Source organism: Callorhinus ursinus, unplaced genomic scaffold (genome assembly GCF_003265705.2).
Source record: "Callorhinus ursinus isolate GAN/ISIS: 27379988/994484 unplaced genomic scaffold, GSC_fseal_2.0 scaffold16, whole genome shotgun sequence".
Taxonomy (NCBI): domain Eukaryota; kingdom Metazoa; phylum Chordata; class Mammalia; order Carnivora; family Otariidae; genus Callorhinus; species Callorhinus ursinus.
Genome location: NW_027397078.1, coordinates 5229416 through 5252678, shown reverse-complemented (window position 1 = coordinate 5252678; position 23263 = coordinate 5229416). Strand labels below are relative to the sequence as shown.

General features: G+C 42.2%; 1 long non-coding RNA gene across 1 annotated transcript; it reads right to left on the bottom strand.

Moving 5' to 3' along the window:
• Positions 1-207: 207 nt before the first annotated feature.
• LOC112812817 (uncharacterized) lies at positions 208-14510 on the bottom strand. Its single transcript, XR_003205371.2, has 3 exons — positions 14336-14510; positions 590-691; positions 208-367 (listed from the first exon to the last, which is right to left on the bottom strand). It is a non-coding gene; the product is annotated as an uncharacterized lncRNA (long non-coding RNA).
• Positions 14511-23263: the final 8753 nt, after the last annotated feature.

Here is a 23263-nt window from a genome sequence, read left to right as displayed (position 1 = left end):
CGTATATGAGCTGGGGAATAAAGAAAAACACAAAATAGAAATTGCCCATGCCACCTCACAGAAGTAATATTCGGTATCTTGATAGAGGCCCTCTTTCTGTGTGTATTTTTTTTTTATACACCTGTATTCGTTTGCCAGAGCTGCCATAACAAATATCAGAAACTGGATGGCTTTGACAACAGAAATTTATTGCTTCATAGTTCTGGAGGTTAGAAGGCCAAAATCGAGGTGCCAACAGAGTTGGTTGTTTCTGAGGGCTGTGAGGGAGAATCTGTTCCAGAACACTCTCCTTGACTTGTAGATAGCTGTCTTCTCCCTGTCTCTTCACATTGTCTTCCTTCTCTGTGTATCGGTGTTCAGATCTCCCCTTTTTATAAAAACAGCAGTCATATTGGATTAGGGTCCACCCTCATTATTTCATTTAAACTCAATTAGCTCTGTAAACACCCTATGTCCAAATAGGGTCACATTCTGAGGTACCGAGGGTTGGGATTTCAACCTATCTTTTTTGGAGGATACAATTTAATCCATAACGATCCCTGACATATTGACTGAGTGGATTATTCTCTGTTTGCATCCTATTTCTCACCTCTCAGTCTTGCTCTATGCCCAGGGGCTGATCTGGATGGATGACATCAATGGCCCCTCTTCCTCTTGCTTCCAATTGGGTTGAGCCAATAGAAGGCACTGGCTGAAGAACAGAGGGCAGAAGGAGGGTGAGAGTTGGTATTTATTTGCTCAGTTTCTCCCCTCTTTGTCAGACCTAGGGGTAGTAAGGGTTTCCCACTAGTCCGAGTGCCTAGAAACCTCAGCATCTCTTTTTGATCTCCTTGACCCTATCACCCCCCCCCCATTAAGTAGTCTGTTTATTAAACACTCCCTAGTTAAAACCTTTGGTGTGGCATAAATTTCCTCTCTGGAGTCTAATACTTAGACATACAAGATATTTTATATAGTCAGCATACTATTTCTTAAGAAAAAAATACCTAAACCTTTGGAAATAAGGCAAAGGGGAGGAGGCACATCTTCTCAGTGTTGTACTGGGAACATTGTATAATAGAATTATTTAATTCTCTAAGAGAATGTCTCTGCGTTTGACTTCACTATTTACTATTTGATTAAAGCCCAGACACTGTGAAGTTATATGTTAACTTGTAGATTATTTCTGTCTGGTACAAAAGATAACTCCAAAGGTTATGGTTTTATAGCCTTATGAGTTAATCAGTTTTATACCTTATGCAGTGCATTCTAACATTCTTTATTCATGCCTGTGGATACCCAGTTCACAAAATGCTCTTTGAACCAGCTTTACAATCTCACTGATGCCCTCACTAATGAATCAAATGGATCTCTGTTACGTGTTTAGTCTATATTTATATGAGTTTAAGCTTTAAGTGTTTGAATATTATGCTTTGACATACTTCACACAGTTTTGCATTGTATTTTTTACACCTTATTTGTCATCAACTAATTTCACTCAACCATTCTGTAGGTTTTAGGGATTTAGGTTACTTGTAGTCTTTAGCTATTATAAATAAGCATTGCTGATGATACTCACTTTTTTTTTTTGAGAGAGAGAGAGAGAGAGGGAGGAAGAGGCAGAAGGAGAAGGAGAGAGAGAGAATTTTTTTTTATTAACATATAATGTATTATTTGTTTCAGGGGTACAGGTCTGTGATTCATGAGTCTTATACAATTCACAGCACTCACCATAGCACACACCCTCCCCAATGTCTATCACCCAGCCACCCCATCCCTCCCACCCCCCTCCACTCCAGCAACCCTCAGTTTGTTTCCTGAGATTAAGAGTCTCTTATGGTTTGTCTCCCTCTCTGGTTTCGTCTTGTTTCATTTTTTCCTCCCTTTCCCTACGATCCTCTGTCTTGTTTCTCAAATTCCTCATATCAGTGAGATCATATGATCCTTGTCTTTCTCTGATTGACTTATTTCACATAGCATAATACCCTCTAGTTCCATCCACATCGTTGCAAATGGCAAGATTTCATTTTTTGATGGCTGCATCATATTCCATCGTATATATGTACCACATCTTCTTTATCCATTCATCTATGGTTGGACATCTAGGCTCTTTCCGTAGTTTGGCTATTGTGGACATTGCTGCTATAAACATCGGGGTGCACGTACCCCTTCAGATCACTACATTGGTATCTTTGGGGTGAATACCCAGTAGTGCAATTGCTGGGTCGTAGGCTAGCTGTATTTTCAACATTTTGAGGAACCTCCATACTGTTTTCCAGAGTGGCTGCACCAGCTTGCATTCCCACCAACAGTGTAGGAGGGTTCACCTTTCAAGAGAGAATCTTAAGCAGGCTCGACCCCCAGCACAGAGCTCAGTGTGGGGCTCGATCTCACGACCCTGAGATCATGACCTGAGCGGAAACCAAGACTCCGATGCTTAACTGACTGAGCCACCCAGGCGCCCCCTGATGATAATCACTTTTAACTGTAGTTCACATGTAGGCAAATGTTTGTGGGAAGAGGAATGGTATAAAGTTTGCACTTGGCCTTCATCTTCCATATTCAAGATGGTACTGCCCTGCCTTCCTTCCCTGTCATACCTGCATTCCATCTCACTCCATTACAGGCACCAGAGTGTCCTTCTGGGACTTACAGTCCATTTGGGGCATGGTCTGAGCACACTCCTTGCTAACAATAGCACCTGACATGCAGTGAGTCTTTCCTATATACAGACAGTGCTAAAGCGCCTGATATGCATTATCTTGTTGGTCTTCATAACTACCAGTCAGCCAGGCCCTGTTATCATCTCCCTTTTCTCTGTGTGACAAGGCTAAGTTGGGATTTAAGCCCAGTTCCAACCATAAGGTCTGTGCTCCTAAGCACTGAGGTGGGAATTGACTGCAGAGGTATTAAAGACCTGAGTTGGTGAGTAAATGAATGGTTAAAGCCCTCCTGAAAGGACCACAGTAACTGAGTCTCACCACCTGGGCACAATGGTGGCTGGGGCTGCCTTCTAAGCCTTCTTCCTGGACCCTTCTAGCTTTTCTAGAGGGCTAGACAGTAAATATTTTAGGTTTTGCAGGGCAAATAGAGGGTCTTTCACATATTCTTCTTTTTTTAAAACCCTTCAAAAATATGAAAACCATTCTCTCATGGGCCATACAAAAACAGGCCTGAGCCAGATTGTGCCCATAGGTTTTAGTTTATTGACCCCTGTTCCAGGTCACTGACTCTCCCCATAGATTTGTCTAACCTTCTGTTACATCCAACCCCTGCATTCTTAATTTTGGTTATTGTATTTTTTTAGCTCTATTGAATTTTTTAGTTTAGTTTAGAGTTTTTATTTGGTTTGTTTTTATAGTTGCCAGTTGTCTGCCAAATTCTTAATTTTGTTTTTTATCTCCACAGGGAGAATCATTCTTTTTTCTTTTCTTTTCTTTCTTTTCTTTTCTTTTTTTTCTTTCCTTTCCTTTCCTTTTCTTTTCATAGATTTATTTTAGAGAGAGAGAGAGCACTGGGGGGAGGGGCAGAGGGAGAGGGACAGAGAGTCTCAGGCAGACTCAGGGCTGAGCAAGGAGACCAGGACCCTGAGATCACGACCTGAGCAGAAAACAAGAGTCAGACGCTTAACAGACTACACCATCCAGGCACCCCAGGAGGATCATTATTTTAAAATCTGTGTCTCATAATTTTAGTATCTATAGCTTGTGTGCATCTGTTTCTATTTTCTATAATTTCTGCTGGTTTTAATTTATGGCATATTCCCTTCTTATGTGTCTCATTATTTCTTGTCAAATTCTAGACATTGTATTTCCAAAATTGTTTGCAGAAACAATTTGATGCACGGATGTTCCCCTCCAAAGAAGACTAATGTTTATTTCAGAAAGGTATCTGGGCATGCCAGCAGTTTGGGATGTCCAGAACCCCTAGTATACCAGGATTCACTTAGTCCAAGTGTGGTGATTAAGGTGATTCCAGGCTGAGTTATAGCTCTTGGGAGAATTTACTTCTGGTTATAAGATGCAGCCCCTTGGGGTAAAGACCCAAATCTTCCCATGTTTCCTTGACAGGTTCCTCAATTTGGCAAAGCTGTGAAAATTCTGCTCAGTTTCTCAGCTTTCCTACTAGAATTAGTATAAGTTCCCAGGAGAAAAACAGCTCCCTGGATTTCCTCCTTCTCCTAGATCTTGGGAAGGTACATCTAGTTAGCTCCCTAGCGCCTTCACACAGACTTTTTTTTTTTTTTTTTAATTTCACCCACCTTCTCTAGTTGTCCCGAAGTCATGTGTGTGGGCTAAATTCCCTAGTCCACCATTCCAGAAGTGGGAACCCAGAGATAAATTCTCTATGCATGTGAATTTGGTCTTGTTATAGAAAGAAATAGTTGAGAAGAGGCTTAAACTATCCTTCAAAAATTCCAAAGAAAACAGATCAAGCAAAGAAACAAATAAAAACCCACTAACACATACCTGCTAATTTAGTTTAAATGTCATATTTCAATATATAATAATTGTTGAAATCCTTAATAACCAAAAACATTTCTAGGTCATTATTAATTATCTGTTATACTCTAAAATCAACAAAGGTTGACTGTATATTTTGAGATTCTTATTAAAAAATTAAAGTTAAAAAACAAATGAAAATAGTTTCCTTTGTGAACTAATTTTGAACTGTAATTTTAACAGAAGGCTTCTTGAATGTAAAAGAAAAAAAAAGGATTCTATATTGAAGATCACTTTCCTCTACTCTACTGAATAAGGGCTATTCATATATTCTCCATACTTGCTATGATGCCTGGACAGGTTTTCTTTCATAAAGTCCTTTATTAGCATACTGTTTTCTTTCTGCGCACAAGTGAAGTAGGCTATTCTAAGGACACAGCAAGACATAAAAAAACATTATTTTCTCTAATGTTCCTAGGAGAAAAAAACCCAAAACACTTACCTTCACTTCTTAGTCAGGGTGAGGCCCTGAGTAGCAAGCAGTCTTAACCATACAGATCATGGGCACTCTCCAACCTGAGGGAGAGTACTTCACAGCAAGGGCCCCCCAGAGGACATGGGAAGGAGTCTACATAGTGTTGGCCCAGCAACTACTTGCCCTGGCTTCTGTCCTGCAGCTGTTTCTTTGAGGGAGATGTGACAACTGTAGTCTTCATCATTGGCTGGAAGAAAATCTCGTTGTTTATGAAAATAAAGGCTAAGATAAAAGGCTGTTACCCAAGGTGACCTATTTCTCACCTAGCCCAGTGATCAGAGGGTGGGATGGAACATCCCAACCTTCCACGGAACATTTCAACTCACAGAATTTCTGCCCTGCAAATGCCACCTGTCTGCCCCCTTGTCCACTAACTATTATCTCCAATTCTGATATACTGGCCACGGGGGGTGTGGGTGGGTCTCACCAAGTGATTTGGATTTGCTGAGCCTCCCTTGTCATACCCACAACCTTTGTTTTGAGAACTCCTGATCGGATTTTTTGTGTTTTTTTTTTTTTTTTCTACTGGATGTTCTTTCTACTGACCTATATTTGCCTGATCATTTTAAGATGGGCAGCAGTTTTCTACAACGTCCCCCCTCCCTCGCATCTGATATAAGTCATACCATCTATCATGTGGCACAAGCTCTCCTGCATCTAGATAAAGTGGATTTGCAAAGACACCACTCTGGCAGAAAAGAAGAGCCAAGGACCTAAACAATGTTCTAAATATGTTTTCTTTATTTAGTATTACTCAGATTCTGTGTTTTTTTTTTTTAATTTTAATTTTACATACAGTAAAATTCACTCTTTTTGGTGTACAGTTCTGTGAGTTTTGATGAATGCGTATGGTTGTGAAATTACTACTAAAATTGATCTACAGGAGTCCCTTTGCCTCAAAGATACCCTCAGGCTCCATTGTCATCAACCTGCCCCCTACTCCCAGACCCTTGGCAAGTACTCATCTGTCTACTGCTCCTATGTTTACCTTTTCCAGATAGTCATATAAATAGAATCATAGAGTATGTAGCTTTTTGTGTTTGCGTTCCTTCATTTTGCAATAATACTTTCCTCCAGGTTTTTACATGTATCAGTAGTTTATTCCTTTTTTTTTTTATCACTGAAGAATGTTTTATGACATTAATATACCTCAGTTTGGATAAACGTTCATCCATTGAGGGATATTTGGGTTGCTTCTAGTTTTTAGCAATTATGGATAAAGCCTAGGTTTATCAGCGAACAGGTTTCTATGTGGACATAAAATTTCCTTTCTCCATGGTAAACATCCAGGGGAGAGATGGCTTAGTGTCATAGGAAAGGTATGTTTAATCTTACAAGGAACTACTAAGCCATATTCCAGAGTAGCTGAATTGCAACCAGCAAATTATGAGAGCTCTAGTTGCTCCTCAACTTCGCCAGCACTTTGTATTGCCATTATTATTAAAAGTGTTATCCATTGGGGTGCCTGGACGGCTCAGACAGTTGAGCATTAGGCTCTTGATCTCAGCTCAGGTCTTGATCTCAGGGTCCTGAGTCCAGCCCTCACTGGGCTCCATGCTGGGCATGGAGCCTACTTTAAAAAAAAATGTTATCCATTATAATAGGAATGTAGTGGTGTTTTGCTGTGGTTTTCATTTAAATTTCCCTAATGACCAATGATGTTGAGCATCTTTTCATGTGCTTATTGGCTATTTGTATATCTTCTTCAGAAAAATGTCTAGTCTACTCAAATCCTTTCCCATTTTATTAATGGGTTGTTTGTTTTTTATTGTTTACATTTAAGAGTTCTTTATATATTCTGCATACAAGTCCCTTCTCAGAGAATTTGCAAGCATTTTTCCCATTCTGTGGATTGTCTTTTGCTTTCTTTTTTTTTTCTTAAAGCTTTCATTTATTTATTTATTTATTTATTTCGGTAATCTCTCCACCCAATGTGGGACTCCAACACACACCCCCCCTCCCCGCCCAGATCAAGAGTCACATGTTCCCCTTACTGAGCCAGCCAGGCGCCCCTGTCTTTTCATGTTTTTTTTTTTTTTTAAGATTTATTTATTTATTTCAGAGAGAGTGCTTGCGTGTCGGGGGAGGGGCAGAGGGAGAGGAAGAGGAGAAGCAGACTCCCTGGGATCTCCACTGGGAGATCATGACCTGAGCCAAAACCAAGAGTCAGACGCTTAACCGACTGAACCACCCAGGCACCCCTTTTCATGTTCTTGATAATATTTTTTGAAGCATAAAAATTTTATATTTTGATGTAGTCCAATTTGTCTATTTTTCTCTTTTGTTGTTTCTTCTTTTGGTGTCATATCTAAGAAATCATTGCCTAATCTAAGGTTAAGAAGATTTGTGTCTATGGTTTTTTCTAGCAGTTTTATAGATTTAGCTCTTACATTTAGGTCTTTGATCCACTGATTGATTTTCAGATGCTGAATTATCCTAGCAGTATGAGATAAATCCCACTTGGTCATGGTCTATAATCCTTTTTGTATGTTGCTAGATTCAGTTTGCTGGTACTTTTCGTTGAGGGTTGTTGCACCTACATTCATAAGGGATATTGGGTCTGTAATTTTCCCTTCTCATGATGTCTTTGGTTTTGGTGTCATGTCAGAGTAATCCTAGATTCACAGACTGAGTTGGGAAATACTCTCTCCTCTTCTATTTTTTTAGAAGAGTTTGTGAAGGATGGGTGTTTATTCATCTTTAAATGTTTGGTAGAATTCACCCCTGAAGCCATCTGGGTCTGAGGTTTTCTTTGTGCAATGTTTTTTGATTACTAATTCAATTCAACTACTCTACTTGTTATAGGTCTATTCAGATTTTCTATTTCTTCTGGTAGTTTCTATCTTTCTAGGCATTTGTGCATTTCATCTAGGGTATCTAATTTGTTGGCATTTAATTGCTTACAGTATTCCCTTATAACCCTTTTTATGTTTGCAAAGTTAGTAGTGAAGACTCTTCTTTTATTCCTTTTTAATAATTTGAGCCTTTTCTTTTGGGGTCAGTCTAATCAAAGGGTTGTAAATTTTGTTGATCTTTTTAAAGGACCCACTTTTGGTTTTGTTGATTTTCTCTATGTTTTTTCATTCTCTATTCCATTCCCTTCAGCTATGCCATTTTACATGTTGTATTTTGGGGCTCTGTTGTTAGGTTCACATATATTTATCATTTTTATATCTTCTTGATGGATTGATCTTTTATCATTATAAAATGTCTTCTTTGTTGCTAGTAAAAAATTTTTGTCCTAGAGTTTATTTTGTCTGATATTAGTATCACCACTCCAGGTCTCTTCCGGTTACTGTTTCTATGGTATATATTTTTTCCATCCTTTTACTTTCAAAGTATTTGTGGTTTTGAGACTAATGTGCATCTCTTGTAGACACCATAGGGTCAGATCATGTTTTCTTATCCAACCAGCCAATCGCTGCCTTTTGATTGGAGTGTTTCCAGGGAAATGCCACAAAAAGACAGATAAAGGCAATTCTTGGGGTGGGGCTTGGGGTAACTCCAAACCTCTTCTGCCCCCATGGCTGTTAAGTTGCTAGTTTTCACAGCTACTTTTGTTGTGAGACTGTTGGATTTTAAGGCTTCCAAGGAGATTGGAAGAGGAAGATGTTATGAGGCAAGTACCACAAAGTTCCCATTCTTCCTGAGATTCCACTCTTTTTCTTGAATAAACATTTCCTGCAAGCTTTTAGTTACTTTCTAGAGTTCTGGAAAAGTTGATTTTGACAATTTTTGTTAGCATTCTCACTGTTCTTACTGGGGAGAAAATTTGGGGAGGTCTTTGTGCCACCGTTCCTATGGATGTCACTCTTCCACACTGGCTTTTATACCCAACCATCTATGAGGGAAAATCTATCATGTGTTTATATTTTATGGAATTAGAAAGTGCATATCGAGATATATTTTCCTTTACTAGAAAAATAAAATGGAAAACACCTTAAGAAGCAGGCACATTTAGAAGATAAAAAGAAATAAGGAACAGAGAATACATTTTTTTATAATTCAGAAAGATAAGGAGTAATTTGCAACACGAGAGCAAAACAACCACGAGTTTAATTCCACAGTTTACAGAATTCAGCAAATTAATGCGTCCAAACTCCAAACTCCCTGAACATGTTCCTCCAGCACCTGGACCTTCCTAAGATACTGTATTAATTTTCTATTGCTGCCATAAGAAATAACCATAAGCCTAGTGTCTAAAAACAACACCATTTATGTGCTCACCATTCTCTATGTTAGAAGTCTAGGCAAGCTCAGTATTTTCTCTGTTCTGGGCCTCGTAAGGCTGAAATGAAGGTGTTGGCCAGGCTGTATTTGTCTCTAGAGGTTCTGGAGCATATTCCTCTTCCAAGCCCGTTGAAACTGTTGGTGGAACTCAGTTCTTTGCAATTGTAGGACTGTTAGCTGTCATCTGGGGCTGATTTCTGCTTCTAGAGACTACCTGTATTCCTTGGCTTGTGGCCCCCTTTTGCCCGTCTTTAAAGCCAGCGTTGGGGTGCCTGGGTGGCTCAGTCATTAGGCATCTGCCTTCGGCTTGGGTCATGATCCCAGGGCCCTGGGATCGAGCCCCGCATCAGGCTCCCTGCTCCTCAGGAAGCCTGCTTTTCCCTCTCCCACTCCCCCTGCTTGTGTTCCCTCTCTCGCTGTGTCTCTCTCTGTCAAATAAATAAATAAAATCTTAAATAAATAAATAAATAACTAAATAAAGCCAGCATCAGTGAGTCGACTCCTTCTTGTGCATTGAGTCTAACGTCCTCTTTTGCCACCAACCAGAAAAAACTCTGTTTAAAGAGATTCACATGATTAGAATTAGGCCCACTGAGATAATACCCCTATTTTAGGGCCAACTGTGCTATGTGACATCGCATAAGGGGGGTGGTCAGTGATTTTATGGTACTCACAGGATCTGGATTAGGGCATAGAATCTTGAGGGAGCAATATTTAGAATTTGTGAAGGCCAGTTTGTTTGCAAAATGATTGTCCTGACTGCAAGTTTGAAGGTAATGTAGATTCCTGCACAGAGAAAACTTTTCTCCAAATTTTGACTTTGGAAATTTGCAAACACAAAAAAATAGGAAGAATAGTGTAAGCTACACATATATATCTACAAACGGGATTCCAGTGCTGTTAAAATGTTGCCATATTTGCTTTATGTATCTACTTACAAGTGTAATGGTATCATAGTCCTGAATATTTGAACATGCATCTCCCAAGAGTAAGGACGAGTTCTTATATCACCTCAGTGCCATTATCATACCTAAGGAAATTAATGATAGTTTCCTTATAATATCTGCTATGTAGTCCCTAATCAAAATTCCCCAATTGTCCAAATATGTTTTATGTAACTGCTTTTTTTCTGAAAAATGATCTAAAGTTTATGAAATGTATTTGTCATATCTCTTCTGTGTCCTTTAAACTAGAACTGTCTCGACAATTTTTTTAATTTGCATCCATAGACTTTGAAGAGATAAGATCAATTTGTCATCTTGTCGAATGTCCTGCATCATCCTGAATTTGACTGTTTCTTTGTAGTATCACTTAACTTATTTTCCTAGCCCCTGTATTCTATGTGAAAGGTTGAAAGGCAACACTATTTCATAGGTTATGCTGTTTGCTTCATATTGTATCATACTAAGAGTACATCATGTCGGACTGCCCCAGTCTTTAGTGTTGTTGAGTTTAACTCCTGAGTTAAAGTGACAACCACCAGATTTTTCCATGCAAGTGTATGCATTTCCCTTTATAGCAAGCGAATTATTTGTAAGGTGACAATTTGGCACCATGCAACTGTCCTGTTCACCAACAGCCGACACCTAATGGTTTTCCCATATGTTCATAATCCCTTCCTGAATCAATTGTGTCTCTAGGGTTTGTGCAATGGCGACTTTTGACTTCTATCATCCTTCTATGTTTATCAGTTGTAATTTTTCTGTAAAGAAGAGGCTTCTCTCTTCAACTAGAGTAGGAGAAATACTTAGCACCAGAGAAAAAGTTGATGTAAAAGTCGTCTTCAATGGTGGCGAATGAGTGGTTTTCCTTTCTCTTCCTTTTCTTTTTTATTATCAGTATAAACTTACGAATGTTATTTGTTTTGGGGCACCTGAGTGGCTCCGTCAGGTAACCGTCCAACTTTTGATTTTAGCTCAGATCGTGATCTCAGAGTTGTGAGATCGAGCCCCACATAGGGCTCCACACCAAGCTTAGGATTCTCTCTCTCACTCTCTCTCTGTCCCTCACCTCCTTCTCAAAAAAAAAAAGAATCTTATTTGTTTTGTTTATAATTAATTATGTTTGTTATCATCATTATCATTATTTGATACTCAAATTACTCAGCCAAATTGGCCACGGAGAACCCTTCAATGTAATGCCAAAATTCTTTTGAAATGACTCCATTAATCTTGGAGGTTTCTTTGGTTTTGTTTTGCTTCTTTATTTTTTTAAGATTTTATTTATTTATTTAATTGACACAGAGAGAGAGACAGCGAGAGAGGGAACACAAGCAGGGGGAGTGGGAGAGGGAGAAGCAGGCTTCCCGCTGAGCAGGGAGCCCGATGCGGGGCTCGATCCCAGGACCCTGGGGTCATGACCTGAGCTGAAGGCAGTCGCTTAACCAACAGAGCCCCCCAGGCACCCCTTGTTTTGCTTTCTGACACAAGATAAGTCAGGCTCATCTTGAACATTTCCTGCGTAGATCTGGAATCAGTTCTCTCTGAGAACCCTTGGTTACTTTTAGGGGAATGCAATTCAGAAGCCAACATAAGTGCTAAGTGTTCTCATTGCCATTGGGGGAAGGTGCATGGATTCTAGATTAGGGGTCAGAAAACACAACTCTGGCCCTTAAGCCACTGCTTGCTTTTGTAAATAAAGTTTTATTGGAACACCATCATGCTCGTTTGTTTACGTATTGTCTGTGGCTGCTTTCACACAATAACAGCCAAGTCAAATATTTGCAGCAAGATGACATAGTCTGCAAAGCCTAAATTGTTTACTATCCAGCCATTCAGAAGAAAAATTTGCCAACTCTGGTGTAAACATCTAGGAATTATATTTTGTAATAACATTCCATGTTTCTGTTTTTTCATTCAAATTGGAACTCAAGTGTTTTTCTTAACTTCTTTGATTTTATCTTTGTATCTCTATTCTCTTAACTAAAAATATTGTTCTTTAATAACATGGACATAGTTACATATTTTACTTTATAATATATAAAAATAGCTCCACAATTACAATGTTAATATTACTTCTAAAAATAAAATGGGTGAGACAAGTTTAAGGTTTCTTTGTAGTGTTTTATGCTTTTATAATACATTCCACCAAGAATGTACAGAGTACTGTGCACAAGTCACTTAAAATAATGTTTTTTTTTCCTGTGGGTTCATTGTTTCATTTTATTTTTCATTTTGGAGTTTGCTTAACATTCCTTCTTATATTGATATTATTTGAAAATATGGGGTGCCTGGGTGGCTCAGTCAGTTAAGCATCCATTTCTTGATTTTGGCTCAGGCTATGATCTCAGGGTCATGAGATAGTGCCCCACGTCGGGCTCCATGCTCAGCACAGAGTCTGCTTGTTCCTCTCCCTACCCCTGCCCCTCCTTCCCACTCGTGCATGTGCACTCTCTCTTTCTCTCAAATAAATAAATAAATAGTCTTTTTTTTTCAAAGATTTTGTTTATTTATTTTGAGAGAGAGACAGAGAGAGAGAGGGACAGAGGGAGAGGGAGAAGCGGACTCCCCACTGAGCAGGGACCCCAATGCAGGGCTCAATCCCAGGACTCTGGGATCATGACCTGAACAGAAGGCAGACGCTTCACCGACTGAGCCACCCAGGTGCCCCTAAATAAATAAAGTCTTTAAAAAAAGTTATGCCCCTGAGTGGCTCAGTCGGTGAAGCATCTGCCTTCAGCTCGGGTCATGATCCCAGAGTCCTGGGATCAAGCCCCGCATCAGGCTCCCTGCTCGACGGGAAGCCTGCTTCTCCCTCTCCCACTCCCCCTGCTTGTGTTCCCTCTCTCGCTGTGTCTATATCTGTCAAATAAATAAATCTTTAAAAAAAAAGTTATGAAAATATGTAAAACACAATCTTAATGGAGGCTGTTAACAGGCTTATTAGAAACCTATAAATTAAGGCTATAAAATACAAAGAAGAATGTAGAAGAGTTGGCAATACCATTAGCAAGCTTGAGAAAACTCCCCAACTCATTTTATAAAGTTAATATAATCTTGATACCAATAATGAAAAAGAGAGTATAGGAAAAGCATAGGCCCATCACTCTTACAAAGACTGGTACCCAAACCCCTAACTACAAAAGGAAAATTAGCAGACCAAATCCACTAGTATGTTTGCATGTAAGATAGTTGTTTGATAGATAGATGGAAGGCTAGGCAGACAAGCACACAGGAAGGCCGTTTTAACCTGGACGTTGAGACAGTAGACTAGGAAGCCAGAATGCTTAAGTTTGAATCTCAGCTTCACTCATTACTCTCTGTATAAACCTGGGCAAGCCATTTAACGTTTCCGCGCCTTAGTTTCTTCATCTGCCAAATGGGGCTAATGATAGCACCTACCTCCTAGGGTTGTTGTGAGGCATCGCTCAATTAGTGTAAGATACATCACGTAGAGAGTGTTATATAAGTGTTAGCCTGATATTATTGCTGTTGTTTTTATTATTGGAGGACATTTTGTCCATAGAGTGGTCGTGGCTCAGGGCTTCCACCCAGAGTTAGCTAAACTCGAGGTTAAGGGCATCAGCAGTATCTGAGGGATGTGACAGTACCTTAACAGACCTGACTCGAATAACATAAAAATGATGGGAACTTCCCATAGAGGGCAGAGTGGTAGAACCCCCGACCCCCACCCCGAATCTGCCTCACCCACTTCTAGGGCCAACAGTGATGAGACCAGGAGGCCGAGCAGGTGGAGCAATTCACTTGCGTGGTCCAGCCAGTGCCCTGTGTCTAGAAGACAAACCAGCATAGCAGTTGGAAGAGAAGGTTCCGGAGTTAGACTGCCTGAGTTTAAATTCTGGCTCTATTTGATACAGGTGCCGCCTATAGCAAACTTCCTAATCTCCAGAAGCCTCAATTTGTCCATCTCTAAAATGCAAATAATAGGGTGCCTGGGTGGCTCAGTTGGTGAAGCGTCTGCCTTCGGCTCAGGTCATGATGGGATCGAGCCTCGCATCGGGCTCTCCACTCAGCGGCAAGTCTACTTCTCCCTCTCCCTCTGTGATCTCTCTTGTTTTTGCTCTCTTTCAAATAAAGAAAAATCTTAAAAAAATAAAATGCAAATAATATTAGCATCCAGCCCATAGCGCTGTGAGGATTAAATAAATACATGTCGAATGCTGAAAGGAGAGTGCAGGCACTCTAAGTACCTTATTCAGGAACTTGTCACCATAGAGGCAGGCCTTTAGCAGTGAGGACCGTCTACGTCTCTCCTGGTCCTGAGGAAGCACCGGTGATGGGCAACAGGAGAGATTTAAGCAGCTCCATTGATTTGGAAAGTTCCCGGAGTTGGGTTGGTGCCTGATCAGGTCCCCTTAGGGCCTGGGGGGGCAGGGAGCGGAGAGTGCCGCTGAGCCCTTGGTTTGGCTTGCTCAGAAAAAGGAAATCTGATAAGGCAGATTGCTCCATGGACTCCTACTACCGCCTTGGGCCTTTTCCTCCCGCGGGTAGAAAGCAGCACTTCCTCTCCATCACATGGCTCACCTTCCCCATTGTTGCACCAACCGGCGCTGCTTCTCAGCTTTCCACTCTTGATATCCATGTCAGACCCTCTGGATTGCGGCGGCCGGCTCCAGAGGGGCCTCACACAGTTTCCAGAGTTCTCTGCCTTTGGCAGGAGTTGTAACAGCAGCTGAGAGAAAGCCTGGAATCACTTATGCCAAAGAGGATTTGCTGAAAGGACACTGGGTAGCTCCTAGAATCAAGGGATTTGCTAAACAAACATAGGGTCGCAGAGGCAAAGTCTTGACGGCTCCCGGCACCTCAAAGGTTGGCAAGAAGTCCCTCAACACCAGTGTGCTGTCTCTTTACCTGCGACATTCTCTCAGATCAGCTTATGCCCAGAGGCTAAGGCCAAGGAAGGCCCTGGAAACTTCGGGCCTCCTATCTACTCAGTTTCAGCACCCCATAGGAAAGCGGTCTCTTTCTTTTGTGCTAATTAAAATTACCCTGGTGGACGCAGGCCTGTCTTACGTCACAAGCTTGTCCCAGAGTCCCACCACTGTGACCAAGGATCAGGCCACTTTAGTCAGACGCCACCTCTAGCCAATCACCCTGGCCGAGGAGGTGGGGTCTGTAAAAAGATGACAATTCCCCTTTGACCCTCGGGTTAAAGGAGCATCTCCCCAAAGAAAGCAGAGTCTTGCATTCAGAAGAAAGGAGGGGAGCATGGCAAAAAAAAAAAATAATAATAAAATAAAATAAATAGATAACCCTACAGTCTCATTAAAAACAAAAATCGAACCTATGAGACCTCGTACAAATCGACATGACTTCCACAGTCATTCAAATGAATATTCATAATGTAGCAAATCCAGACTTAACCCACGTCTGAGAAAATGTGTCCACATAAAGTGACTGTTCTCGCTAACCGAACTTTACCCTTTAAGTGCTAAAACTTGTTTCTTTAGATCATTTTCTATTGTCTCCCTAAAATAAGGCAGAAACAACTCTTCCTGCTTTTATGAAAAGAGTGTCCTGAATACAATTTCATCATGACTTGTCACCAAGTGAAGGTTATCAATTACTGAACATCGATGATGCTTTCCTGGATCACTGAGGTTCATAGAGCTACCTGCCTCTCTGCCAAGGGCGATGGACTACACGTTTTGATTTCTGGTTTCATTTTTAAGTTTTTAGTCTCATGTTCTCAGATGTATTTTCCCACTGCTGTCACCGTGCCTGTCCCTACTACCTTTCCGCCTTAAACACTTCCCCCCCCCCCCCGCCCCCTGCTTATTTGCTAATTCTAATCTACCGTGGATTGGGAAATCAGATGACCAAGAGTGTTACAATATTGTGTAAAATATTTGCAAATTCAGAAGTTAGAATTTACTGCTGTGTGAAGAAATGATCTCTGAGCGAAAGCTGGGGAACTTGACTATGAATAAATGATGAGAAGTCTCTAACACTTATTCAGGTATTTCTCCACACCTGTCATTTTCTTTCCTAAGTTCGTCTGTTTCTGCTCAGAGATGCATTCTAGATGGTTGCATTACCAAAAGTATGATTTTATAAGACCTGAGGTATTTCTTTACTTCTTTTCTTCATAGTATCTCTTTACTAGATTATGCTTTCTTCATTTAAAAACATCTATTTGTCTGGGAGTCCTCCCTCAGCTAATGATTTTAAGCCATTTCCAAGAAGTCAAAACCTGGACATCCCCACCCCACCCATTAAGTCAGTAAGTGAATACATGGGAAAAATAGCATTAAAATTTACACTGACCCAGCAGCCTCCAGTCACGGGAAGAGAAAATTATAGAGGCAAGTTTTTTGTTTTAGATTTTATTTATTTATTTGACAGAGACACAGCGAGAGAGGGAACACAAGCAGGGGGAGTGGGAGAGGGAGAAGCAGGCTTCCTGCAGAGCAGGGAGCCCGATGTGGGGCTCGATCCCAGGACCCTGGGATCATGACCTGAGCCGAAGGCAGGCGCTTAACGACTGAGCCACCCAGGCACCCCGAGGCGACTTTTTCTATAGATAAATCACTATTAAACATTGTGATTTCAAAATTAACACTGGGCAGTGCTGAATTCTGGAAAGCAATGGAAATACTCCCTTATGGGAAAGAAAGCTTGCAACAAAAACTGACAGGGAATTGAGAAAAGATCTGAATTCAAACACACAGATCCTGCTTTTACCATAGATAATAAAAATAGAAGGGAAAAAAAAAAAACCAGCCCACTTCTCTGCTACTAAATGAGGGTAGATTGAAATGATTATGGCCTGCATGTCCCAGATATGAAGACCCACTCTGGAAACTTCATCTCCAAAAATAGCAAGTCTGGCTCCATCGACATGAGGCTAAACAACAGTTCGATTGGTTGATTCAGGGGAAAATAAAACTGATTGTATGACAAAGTTAAGTAGGTATTGTAGTTACTTTGGCTGAATAATAAACCATCCAGAAACTTAGTAGCTTAAAACAGCAGAATTTATTTTGTTCATAAATCTGCCATCTGAGTGGGGTTCAGCAGGGACAGCTCATAGACTGCTCCACTCCACGGTAGCTGAGGTGACTCGAAAGCCTGCTCTGCCCGCCATTAGCAAGGGATGCTCCAAGGCTGGGGTCTGGAACGGTCCAAGGCTCATCTCCTCATACATCTGGACATTGATGATGGGAAGACTCAAACAGTTGGGGGCCGGGACAGCTGTTTCTCCTCAGACATCTCTCTGTATCTCCATGTGCCCTCTCTAGCATGGTGGCCTCTAGGTAACCAGACTCCTTACATGATGGCACTGGGATCCCCAAGGCAGGTGTCCCCGGAGAGCAAGAGCCTGGCAGAAGCTGTATTCCCTTTGATGACCCAGCCTCAGCAGGCATGCAACTGTCACTTTGTCTGCATTCTGTTGGTTAGAAGTGAGTCAGCATTGGCCAGCTCATGTTCAAGGGGAGGACATGGACTCCACTCTGGCAGCTATAATGTCCAAGAATTTGTGGGTGTTTTAAAACATCACGGTTGGTGACTCTGTCTGCCTGAAGAATGGCCAACAGATATGGCTAGATCAGGCTTCTTAATATGGCAACTCCAGACCTAATTCCCTTCCCTCCTAATTATTCTAGCCAGCGAGCAACACTTCCTGGAATCTGCCCAAAGGAATCAAGTTTCATGAGTCTGCTGACTTATATTTGGATGAATCTGAGAGAGAGGAAGAGAAGAAACAGAAGAGGTGACTGGGCTTAGTTAGTGTCTACCCCTTTCCAGAGGCCAGGAGTGAGGAAGCTCTACTGAGAGCAAGGCGGACATGTGACACGTTTGGGCTTCGTCAGAACAAGATGACCAGAGCCAAGGCCTACATGGAAGCTGCCATGGTGAGAACTTCAGAGAACCCAGCCTGAGCAAGAGAGTGAGAGAGCTCAGGTCAACAAGTGCTCCAGAGTCACCAAGCAGTCCCTTCATAGTCATTTACATTCGTGAGGTAGGGATTCTTAAAACTAAGAGCAATCAGCAATAACACTACTAGGTATTTATCCAAACAATACATAGTGATTCCATGGGGCACCTGCACCCCACTGTTTATAACAGCAATGTCCACAATAGCCAAACTATGGAAAGAGCCCAGATGTCCATCGACAGATGAATGGCTAAAGAAGATGTGGTTTATAAACACACACACACACACACACACACACACACGCGAGTACCACTCAGCCATCAAAAAGAATGAAATCTTGCCCTTGGCAACAGCATGGATGGAACTAGAGGATATCACGCTAAGCGAAATAAGTCAGTCAGAGGAAGACAAATACCATATGATTTCACTCGTATGTGGAATTTAAGAAACAAAAGAGATGACCATAGGGGAAGGGAAGGAAAAATAAGATAAAATCAGAGAGGGAGGCAAACCATAAGAGACTCTTAACTATAGGGAACAAACTGAGGGTTGTTGGAGGGGAAGTGGGTGCGGGGATGGGGTAACTGGGTGATGGGCATTAAGGAGGGCACCTGATGGAATGAGCACCGGGTGTTATATGCAACTGATGAATCACTAAATTCTACTTCTGAAACTAATAAAAAAATAGGAGCAATCATAATAAACACTTTGGAGTTGTAAGTTACCTTGGGCTTTGTAGAGAATATCCACGTAAATTCGCTCAGTTTCTGCTGTATGGCAAAACCTCTGATTACTTCTTCTCCACCAAAAGGCAAGAGATGGCACTGTCAAGTCCATCTTTAAGGAGGAAATTGGATCAGCCTTTGAAAAGATGGCATCTTATGTTAAGGGAGGCTTGCGTAGCTGCTCATAGTGGTGGTTTCTGCTGATCAGGTGATTTTTTCAGGAAGTTCTCTCTCATCCTCAAGCCTCAAGGAAGTAACTACCCCTTTCTCTTTTCTCACGCTTATTGTCTTGTGGGTGCCATTTTGGTTAGCTCTTCTCACATCCCTACAATGTTCTCACAATTGTGAACTTTGAGCATTATGAACCATTTGATCCATTTTTACTCCCTGAAGCACTTACATGGTACCTCACACATATATGGTTGTTGAGGAGTGAATGTATAAGTGCGTCAGTGAATGGTCATGAAAATATGGTATACAGAAACCTCAATCTAAAAAATGTGAAGTCGTATGAAGATCACACTCGTAAACGTGAAGGATGTCTCTTCTAACTAGAAAAGACAAAGAAAAAATATAATAAAAGCACATAATCTCATTTATGTATGCTATGAAGAGATATTTCAATATCACCATCTATCCATTTTGATAAACATGTGCTTGGTGTATCTTGGTGGGCCTACGTCAATATTTGCATCATTATCATCAACAGAGAAGAGACTTAATATTTTATAGCAATTTTATGACCATATCATTTGAAAATTGCATAGATATTATGAGAGACTCATTGTTTTAATAAGCCAGATTTATGGAAGATATTTCCAGTATCAAATGAAGAGGAGCCTCGTCGTACGTTTGTCGTAAATGGCTTTTCATATTGCCAAGTCAATTATTATGGTTCTGAGACAATGAGCCCAGAAAACTCATCTCAGAGTCAGGAATGCTTGATTTGTAAGATGTGAAGGGAATGGGTGCCTTTGCTTTGGATTACTGTCAAAACCAAAGATAGACAACCTATTAGTTTTGGAAGGAAGAAGACTCAAAGGCCAAGGAGATGAGACCGGTTATTCACCTCCCAGGCAAGGAGCTGATTGTCCACGTAAATAAGCAAACCCTGGGTTCCATGACAAGGACAACGCCACTCACTCCTTGAGGAAAATATAGGATAGGTTGGCTTGTCCAGGTAATGGGGCAGAGTGCATGCTGGCATAGCCTGGGGCAGGGAGGAAGAGGGTAGGCTTCCATGCGCCTGGATCAAAGTGATGGCCATTCTAGCTCAGTGCAGGTAGAGCCACACTGTTCCCATCCCCCTCTCCTGGAGGGCAGCCTGTGGGCTTTCAGATTTTCAGCACACAGAAACTCAACTCACTCAACTACCACGCAAATAGAAGGATCCCACCTGCTATAAGGGACAAATGTTTTTGCTCCAAGGTAAGCATCCCCAGGAGAAAGGCAAAGGGCAAAGCAGATGTCATTCCTCTTCATCCTTGTGAGACGGGCCCTGAATAAACAGAGAGTGGAAACGGGGAAGATCTGAGTTGATCTGAGTGGATGTGGAAATTGGATTGATTTGAGGGTTTGTTGCACATGTAATTTGCCCTGGCCTATGCCCCCACCAAAGGAAGAAACAAGGTCCATTATGGTTATGAATGAACCTCACAATCCAGACCCTCAACGTTCACTGGTATTCCAGAACTACTTTTCCTCCCTGATGGTTTAAGGGTCCTCGGAGACCTCACCTGCAACCCATGAGCTTTCTTCTTGTCACCTCATGCTGTCTTCTCATGGTTTGCAAGTTGACACTTGCCAAGCCAAGCCCCAGTTACTTCTCCTGACATCCAAGTTCTTGCTTTCTTAACCATGCCTGGGCTTCATCTTCACCTGAAAGGTGGGGAGGCCTGCATCTCCCCAAGATGTCTTTGTTTAGGGTCACAAGGCAGAGCCCATCATCCCTACCTCAGGCTCTTTCTAAAGCCCCAGAGGAGTGGCCCATCATCTCAGTCAGTCTGTCCATTTTTGCTTAGAAACCTAGATCAAGTCTTTGGGGCAGGTCTGTCTTGAGACAACATAATGGGCACTGCTTAGGGTTAACAGACAATCAATGTCTTCTCCCCACAAGTCCCTTGCCTCAGGCTGCACCCTGGCTCCCCCTCCCCACCCTCAGCCTGAACTCCTAATCCATCTATTTCTGTCTGGGACATTACAGGGTGCTTGGTACACTTCAGTTTTGGGATCTCTTAGCCCTAGGGGGAAGAGGCAGGGTGCACTAGCACCAAGAAGTAGACTGTACCTGATGAGGGAACAGAAGGCAAGCTGAGGACAACGCAGAAGCTGACACCCCACAGCCCCCCTCCATGGGATATATGTGACATTCCTCAGGCACTCCTTGCTGCCCTAAAGGATAAACAAATAGTTAACTTAGAGAGATCACAATCCTGCAAGACAAGAGTCTCCCTCAGTTTACTTACAAAAGCCTTAGCAATAGCTTCCAGAAGGGAATGTAAATACAATTAAATGTCTTTATAACCTGCAGCCCATCCACAGATACTTGAAGTGGGCAGAGTGTAATGTTCCTCCAAGAAGTTCCCAACTATCTTAAAGTTGAGGTCTTACTAGAGGGGTAAACAACCTTAACAATGGCAAGGCCTCCTGTGAGTCTTCTCTAGCATATGAAAGTTCTTTCAGAAACCTCCCTTTTCCTTACCTTCCCCAACCCCATAGTATATAATCAGCCACCCCTCACAACCTGGAGGCAGCAGCTCTTCCTGCCCACGGGTCCTGTCCCCATGCTTTAATAAACCACCATTTTGCACCAAAGACATCTCAAGAATGCTTTCTTCGTCGTCGGCTCCAGACTCCACCCCACTGAACCTCGCCTATTATCCAAAAACCCCATCATACCCACTCCGAACAGACCATTCCAAGTGGCCAACTGGCATGAGCTGGGCAGGACCGCACCAGCGTGCAGGACAATAGAGGGCCCAAGAAAAAAGATCCCAAGGCCTAAGAAAGCAAGAAGAAATCCTATTGAAAGTAGTCCACCCATTCCATGCCTGGGAAGACCAACAAACAGCTGGAGAAGAAGGATGGGAGCCCGGGGACAAATAACACAAGCAGGGGGCAGACGCAGGTATGACAGGGTGGGCACGGCAGTCCCCGATTCAGGAATTTATCTGCAGAGCCTCTCTCCTCAGGGCTAGGGTAGTGTTGTTGAAGGGGTATGGTGCCTGTCTTTGTTCAAGTTCCCCCCAGAGCAGGGCTTGAGACAAGGACTTGATTGCAGGTAATTTATTCGGAAGGTGACCCCAGGAATAATAGTGAGGGAGTGAAAACAGTGAGACAGGGAAGGAGAAAACGCTAAAGGAAGGGTGCTTTGTTAAGCTGGTAACCACTGTAGACCCATTCTCACTGGGAACCACTGATGGAGAAGATAGACCGAGCCTCAGAATTGTCCCTCCAAAGGACAAGAGGTGAGACCATTTATCCATGGGCCCCAATCTCCCGCTGGTTGGTGGGTGCCCCTGGGGCTTTAGCTCCTCCAAATTTCTGGATGTTTTATGGACTGAGATAAGTTCACTAAGCCCTTAGTTAGAGAAGCTAAGAGGCCCCAGAACCCAAGGTGCATCCATGCCCTCTGAAGTCAGAGGGGGCCAACGAGATGTGATACAAAATATAAAAAGCATCTCCCACAGCTCCCTAACACAGCCTTAGCAGGCCAAACACACTCGGCCCAGAAGCGGTTTGATCCCCTGAGCTCCCAATGGCAAACAGCTGACATGCTCACACTGGCTCTGCTGTTCCTTACAGAGGCCAAGGTTTGCCAACAGGGCTGGGGGGGGGTGGGGGGGCGCCAACATCCTCCTCTATTCGGGGAGGATGTTGGACAGAGGAATACAAAGACCCGGGGATCATGCATTGAAGACCTTGAGTGAGAGACCAGGGAAGGGGACCTCTGATGCTGGCCCAAGATGACTCTGAGGACAGTTGCCTTGATGGTGAAAATACAGGATGGTTTGGCCCCATCATCTGGGCTCTCTGCATACGGATCATGCTCTATAACGGATCCTCTTGTAAATCACACAACATAGAAAAATATTTCAAGTGATCATTTTCTTAATTCTCCCGAAGACGGTACAAAACTAGTTTCATTCTAGAGTGGTTGGAGAGAAATTAATTTATTACATACAATGGGTGCCTTACGGTGCAAATTCTCTCTCTCTCTTTAAGACTCCAGCTGAGAGGGGCGCCTGGGTGGCTCAGTCGGTTAAGTGTCTGCCTTCGGCTCAGGTCATGATCCCAGGGTCCTGGGATCCAGTCCCAAGTTGGGCTCCTTGCTCAGCGGGGAGCTTGCTTCTCCTTCTCCCTCTGCTGCTTCCCCTGCTTGTGCTCGCTTTCTCAAATAAATAAATAAAATCTTAAAAAAAAAAAAAAAAAAAGACTCCAGCTGAGAAAGGCTGGTCTATTCGAAGATTTTCTTTCTGGTAATAGACTGTGCCTTCTCACCTTTCCAGAGGTAA